Raw genomic sequence first — 8,125 nt, forward strand, 5'->3', positions numbered from 1 at the left:
GCATTTCCAAAGAAATTACGTGCTACATTGCAGAATCATAGATAATAAAACTCCAGCTTTTTTCTATTGAATACTATATAACTTGTAAATAATTGATATGTGGAGTTTCATAATAGCCATAATAATAGCTAAAGTATTCAAGTCCAAACTTCTCTGTTATCATAAATACGTTTTTAAAATGTGCAAATTACTTGGTAAATAGAAGATTTTGCTTTATGGCAGCATTTTAAGCATGTAATTTTTTATTATTCTGTATATGATATATCACTTTTAAAAATTGACCTTCGAAGTCTTTATAATTCCTCCCTAAAGAGGGAAAAGTTATTTCTTCACATCTTGAATCTAGGGGGGCCTTGAGAATTGTTTGACCAATGGAAATGTGACGGTAAGATTGTAGCAGCTTCAAGTGGCAACTGCAGGAAACTTTGCAGGTTTTTTTTTTTTTTTTTTTTTTTTTTTCCTGCTCTTAAAAACATCGCCACTGTGAGAATACACGAAGCCTGGCCATCTGGATGACGATGGCCTGATCACCTCTTGATTCCTCCTGATTGTCAATCAACTGCCACATATGTGAAGGAAACCATCTGGGATCTTCTACCTTGGAAAATCACCGGCTATAAACTCATGAACTAAGCACGTTCATATCAGGCAACTTTGGTCATAACAAAAGAACTATCCAGAAGAATGAACTGAATAGGTGGCTTTTGTTTTAAGCCACTGCACTCTCACTTGATCTGTTGTGCAGCAAGAGATAACAGAGAAACTCAAACAGTGTGGTATCCTAAAAGTTTGAGTGCTATATTGGTATTTCATCTCAGTACAAAAGAGTAAGTTAAATCTGGGTAATGTGTTTTGTAGACTTTCTGTCCTTTATCTTTACTATAATGGTGAGAGGTCAGTAGGCTAGAACCTTTATCTTTCCCACATTTCTAAAGTACATGTTTTCACGTCTTACATCATTCAACTTTGCTAAAATAGCATATTTTCTAAAGTAAAGATAAAACTGCAGTCTTTGAAAGGGTTTCTTACAATTGTTTAATTTTTAAATGTAAAAACACTTTTACAATTCTTTGTACATTAGAATTGTTTCTCAGCACTGTACTGTGAGTACATGAAAAGTGATATTCAGGTATGTGAGTTGCTATCTTAATAGATGTCATATTTTTTCTACCTAGATTTTATCAGAATTTATTTTATCCTATGCATCTCAGAGCAGAGTAAATTTCACTGTTTCATAGATAAGAGTATAGAGTGGATTTAATTTTGTTTATTTTTTGAATAGAGCCTTACTAAAACATTTTCCTCTGACTTGAACATTTCGGGCTAATTCTACAACTGTAGCAGATGAAAAAGGGATATGAACAGGCCTGGAGAAACAATAACTAAATAAATAAGTGTAAATTAGATGAAATAATGAGAAAAATGAAGTTCTGCAGAAATAGACAATATTGATTCTGGTGACTTTGTTCTCCAGTCTAGTTCTGATAATGTGATCACCTGGTCCACATCACAGCTGGCACAGATGCTAAGGTACGCTAGTAATGTCATCTATGTTACCTAGTACTTTAAATGCAGGTCTCAGCACTCTCACAGCTTTTCAGATTCCTTGACATACACTTACATTGGCAGTAGGCTGCAATGATAACCCTGAGCAATGACAGGAACTCGATTCATACCAAATATAGAATACATGACGGAGCACAGTAGGTCGAGAAGAGATTCCTAAAGTAAAAAATATTGTCCAAGAAGAGTCACACTATGTTTGATTTGGTCAAAAATCAAAGGAAGAGTTTAAAAGGAAAGATTTCAATAGGAATAAAAAGAATAGGAGAAACTGGGTGAAGAAGGAAGATACTAAAAACAATAGTGACTCTGTCTTGAGAGAAGAGCATCACTGAGACAGGAGAGAGAGATAAACGGATGAAGCATGGAGGTGATGAAACACTTCCAGCAGCTCAGAGGGAAGCGGACAACTGCTGATTGAATCAGATTTGGCCTGTGCCAAACCTGAAAGCTTTTCACTTCCTCCTAATAATAGAAGAATATTTATTTATTTTCTTCTTTAATTTGTGGATGTCAGTTTCATCACAATCATAACAGTGCATAATGCCTTTATATCAGAAGGCTATCACAGCATAAAAAAAATACAACTGAGTGTGGAAAATACAAAATGCTAAAGGAATTTTGTAATAAAGCAAAAAATAAGTTCTTCTGAGATAAATTGAGCTTTAAAAATAAAGAGCCAACACAGATAGTTTTTGCATAGAAGAAGGATAATGAACAAATCATGCACAAGACGCCTCAACAGTGACCACACTGTCCCGGAGAACTTGGCCACGTCCCTGAGTAGTGCTTGGTTAGGAGACACTATCAACTATGTATGTTCATGTAGACAGGTATATTTTTGTATATGTGGCAGAATTTGTGAAACCTCCCCTCAAACTTTCCAACACAAATTAGCCACTATAGAGATAGATGCTTTTTTTAAAAAAGTGTTAAAATTTATTTATTGCTTTAGGCATCTTTTTTTGTTATTTTCACTCTCTTTGTCATTTGTTCATATGTAGTGGTTGCTCAGTCAAAACTAGACCAAAAATTGCCGCAAACTTGGAGATACAAAAGCTATCTTGATATTAGGCTGGTTAATCTTTTTAATGCCATATATATATATATATATATATATATATATATATAAATATAAATATATATATATATATAAATATATATACATATATATATATATATATTATCAACTTTTTGTTTGTAAACTACTGGGGATCAAAATAAGCACATAATGAAACTTGGTGATAACTTATTTAATCATTATTACCTTTGACATTGCTTTGAGTTTGGTTTTAATTATTTCTATTTTAAAGGAGACCAGCCATACATACTCTTAATAAAGGACACAAAATAGATAAATTCAGGCACATAACATTCTATTTTCAATAGTGTATCTAGGCTCTAGATTGTTGGAGAGTAAGTCCTAGATTCTCTTGGAATTCTTTAGCATGTGGTTATTAATTGATGACTTAAGCAGATTTTAGGCTGTTGTGCCAGTATGTTTTAAAGATTTGTTCTTGGGTCAAGACATTTATTACATTATAAATACATCAATTGTTGAATAAAAATTCAGTTCACATGCAATAATTTGGCATCATATGCAGTTTTAATTTGCATATAAATTACATTCATGTAGCTAAAATATGCATATGTATTGTATCATTTTTATAAAACCAAAAAGCAATCACAGGTTCATATGGTACACAATTGGGCATATCATTTTTAGTTACCTTCATTTGTTTATTTTCTTTTGTTGAATATACATTTCAAATTACTTACCCTTTCCAACATGCTCTGCTTTTCCACATAAAGCATGTGCTTAAAATTAATCTGTATGGTTATCAGCTATTACAAATATTTCTCTTTAAAACATATAATTTCCTTTTTTAAAAAAATTAAATATTCCCTATATATACTTACCCTTGTTACAAGTTCCCTTGTCACTCTAGGTATGAATGATTTCTACAGATCTTTTGTCTGTCTGTCTGTTTTATACCAGCAAAAGCGTCCTCTAATTCCTTCCCTCCCTCTTTCTCAACCCATTTTTTAAAAAATATCCTCCTTTCCTATTTCTCAAGTTCCTTAAAATTGGAGTGAACTTTCCAGTTCAGTGAATGTTACTAAAGTTCCAAGATGTCTTCAGTTAAATACAATCAGTTGTCAATTAATTTATTTTATTACTTCTTGAAAAGAAGTAATGGTATTTAAAAAACTTTGAAATGATTTTAGAATAAAAATTTCAAAGTAAACAACAACATAAACAAAACCTTCATTTGGGAACTCTTTGAACTCAAGGTTATTTTTCTTAAACAATTCATATTCCATGCACAAATCTTTGAGCATTTTCTTATGCCATTTCCATTACCTGGAGTATCTTTAAGTCTAGTTACCACTTGGTGAGAGCCCAATAAAACTTTTCTTACCTTAATATACATCTGGCCCGTGATCCACAGCTTGTCAATTAGAAATATTTTGTTAAACATTACTTATCTTACTTAAGAACTGTTAAAAAATGCAATAAATTACATGTTTTATACACTTTTTAAATTTTAAAATAGAAAAAGAAGCCAGGCTGGTAGAACATGCTGATAATCTCAGCACTTGGAAGGCTGAGGCAAGAGGATCACCCCAAGTTTGAGGTGAATCTGTGCCACAAAGTGAGTTCAAGGCCAGCCTGAAATCCTGCCTCAAAAAAGACCAATAAAATAAAATAAAAATGATAATGCAAAATTTCAAAAAAATAATAGATTAACAATGATTAATACATTTCATACTTTTATCGTCAAAGTAGTTGCTCAGATTATAAGATATAGGCATGAAAAAATGATCAAACGATGAAAGCACAAACCATTCTTTTTGATGAACTAATAGAGATCAGCAGTATAATTATCTACCTTGTATAAATATATATAATCTTTCTTATAATCTATTATAAGAACGTCTTTTTCCTTCCTCTTGTCTCCTGGATGACGTCCGGCCTCACTCCTCCCTGTCCCTTTCTCCTTCACACCTGCCTCCTTGCTGTGTATCATGCTAGCAGACGTGCTCTTTCCCGGGGGTCTTTGCCTTGCTGATCCTTTCACTCAGTTTTCTACTTTGCTCCATCATCCTATCTAACTTTGGTTTAATGACTCACCGTATGCAGTATGTAAATGATGCTGCAGCCCTCCCCCAAGTCTGAAACCCTTGTCCTCTTCCCTCTGGTTCACTCCCAAAAGTCTCACTCATCTGAATCTAGTGTAACTTTGCTTCACTGATGCCTTATGTCTGTCATATTTTTTTTGTTTTCCCTAAATAGAAAGGAAGTTCAATGACACTAGGGATTGTACCCAATATGCCTTTGGTTGTGCTTGACACACAGAATTGTAGTAAAAAGTCTGATCCTGGATTTTCGATGTTGGCTGCTGAAAGGTCCTAAGCCTCACTCTTTTTTCCTATAAGCCTTACACTCGAGCAAGCTGATAAAGCCTGGACATCCCTTCTGACACCAGTGGAATATTCAAGCCATCAACCCCTCACACGTGCCAGACCTTTCACCCACGTGCCGACTCCCACTCACAATTAAAAACTGCAGCCATTCTCCTCACCCTGGACTCTCAAGCACTTTGATTAATGAGTTTTGACTGCCCTCATCATAGATCTTCATTACAAAATTTATGAAACTTTGTAATCTTGGTGCATGCATGTCTGTATTATTCACGTCTCTAGCTATATATTTCTTAAAACCAAGCAAAGACTACGTATGAGGCCTTTGGCAAACACAGGGTATGTAGAGGTTGATATTAGGATCTACTTTCATTCATCTGCATGTGAAGATTCAATTGTCCTAATAGATTTGACTGAAGAGACTGTCCTTTCTCCCACCATATGTTGTTGACACCTTCATCAAAATCAGTTTAAGGTAAATGGGTACATTTATTTCTAGGCTGTTCTGATCTTCAGTCTGTTTCTTATGTCAGTGTTATGCTGTTTTGATTACTATGGCTTTGAAAGTTACTTTAAAATTGGGTAATATAATCTAGTTTTGTTCTTTTTGGTCAAGGTTGATTTGGCTATTCTGGGTCATTTGTGTTTTCATTAAAATTATAGCATCTTTTGTTCTATGTTATGAAAAATATCATTGATACTTAATTGATGTTAGAATGGATTTGTAAATTGATTTAGATATCAATCCAAAGGAGCACTTCAAAAATATTCTTCTAATCTTCCACCATGGTATGACTTTCAATTAATTTGTGTCTTTTTGAATTTCTTTCAGCAATGTTTCAGGATACAGAGTTCTGACTTCTTCAGTTACATATTATTTTCACTTTTGGTAGTTTTTGTAAATTCTATTGTTTTCTTGGTCCATTTAATAAATCCTCATTAAAGTGTAGTACGATATTTTCAAAAATCCAAAATTGTACTAGATATTGTGAAACTGAAAGGAAAAGAAACTGCCCAAATGAAAGAACAACTGGGATAGGGGAAAGGAGAAAAGAAGGAAGGGAAAACATTATATATATATATATATATATATATATATATATATATATATGTATACACACACACACACACACACACACACACAAGATAGATAACCATACTACTAATCTCGCTGGTTCATTGAAAAGAACAGTTTGTGCTTTCATTGTTCATACCATATCTTGTAATCTGAACTACTTTGAAGATAATATTACACAATATATTAATCAGTGTTAATCTCTTATTATTTTGTTTTTGAGATTCTGTATATTTATTTTTATTCTTGTTTTGTTTTTTAAATTAAAAAATGTATACTTAGGAATAATGACTTGCAATTCCCAACTGGAAAAATGGCACTTTCCAGAGAATGGCTTTCTACCAATAATGAGCTAATAGCCACCTTCCAATCAGTCTTTAAGACTCATGGTGCTGCAAGGGACCACCTCTAACCCTCAAATGACAACCCAGTTGAAGTACCTGTACCAGCCCATTAATCAGTTCTTGGAAAATCCCCAACTCAGCCTCAGGTGTGGAAATATTTGAAGTGTGTTAAACTAATGGACAAACTCATTATCTACTCATCCAGATGGGTTGCAGGTTAAGGGTACAATTGCAACAGAGGGGCTTCTGGGAGAGTACATGCGCAGTGACCCCAGACTCTGTGACTCAGCATGACTCATCAAATGCACCCAGGATATCTCTCTGGGAGAAACTTGGATTCTTGACCAAAAATAAAAAAAGAAATCTTTCACTTAACTTCTGGGCTACTGTGAACAACCCTTTTTATAAGAGCCACTCAACTTTTCTTCAGCATTACAGTGGGTAAATAAGCCTAATACATACACACGTTTGACAATTTGAAGGGATGATTCAGTGTTATACTTACATAAGCAGTTGAGCCCCACCAGCATGTTAAAGTAAACAAGAGTTTAAAATTGAACACATACAGTACTGCACAAGACTTCTGGATAAAATACAAAAGTAACAAAGTCAATCTGTGGCAATTGAAATAAATGTTACTTACCTTTCTTAGCAGAAATGTTAAAGACTAGGATGCCGGTAATTTCTTATTTTTGATCAGACTGTTGGTTATATAGTTGCATTCTTCAAAATATACAGGCAGAATTTATGAATTTTACTATGGCACTACCATAAAAGTGATTAACAAAAATTGTATTTTACTTGTAATAAGTAAACTGTAAAGCAGAAAAGTTTTTCAAATATGTTACCCATACTCATATCTTTTATTACACTTTAAGATTTTGTAGATACAATATGCTTATCTCGCTATTCTCATATGAGATGAGCATCTTTTCTTGCATAAATTTGTACTGGACCTTTATAAATGCGTGGATCTGAGTGCCATCCACCAGCAAGTTAGTTCTCTCCTACTCTTTCTTACTTACTCTCTTGCAGTTCCCTCTGATTTCCTCTAATGCACAAGTAAACCCACAGATATAACACTCTAATATTCTTAGGTATTAGTAACTGAAAAAAGAAAATGATTTCTCTTAACATCATTTATCAATTTTCAGTCATTGTTTACGTGTGAAGATAGTGACACATTACTGGATATACATTTCAGAAGAATTAAAATTTCTAGCTAATATCAGAACAATATTTTTGACTGATGGTACATGATTAAGTTAATAGCAAACGAAGATATAGTTTTGGTTAATTCCCAAGGGAAGCCAGGAGGGGAAAAATGAGTCCTATGTTAGAAGTATGGTAACTAAAGTGTAGCAAAAAGAGAATACACAGAGGGTTCAGCACTGACAGAAAATTTTGTCTCCCAATTTATTATCACACCATTCAATTTTTATTCAGGGTGAAGATTGAGATCAGTTGCTCATTAATCCATGCTGGCTTTCACTTCTAAGCTACTATGATTAACGCCTTTATTCAGATGTTATTCAAATGAATCTCCCTATTTTAAAAAAGTGAATGGATGCAGGCAAAACATATTGTTAGTAAATCTTCCCCAGTTTGGCAACATGTTAATGATAGATCTGGCAGTCTCAGTGTCAAAAGCTCTATCGGCATCTGTTGCAACAGAATCAAGATACAATGAGTGAGATGAAAGTGAGTGGAGGGATGA

Source organism: Cavia porcellus, unplaced genomic scaffold, assembly GCF_034190915.1.
Source record: "Cavia porcellus strain 051 isolate PalLab524CR breed Dunkin Hartley unplaced genomic scaffold, mCavPor4.1 scaffold_22, whole genome shotgun sequence".
Classification (NCBI taxonomy): Eukaryota; Metazoa; Chordata; class Mammalia; order Rodentia; family Caviidae; genus Cavia; species Cavia porcellus.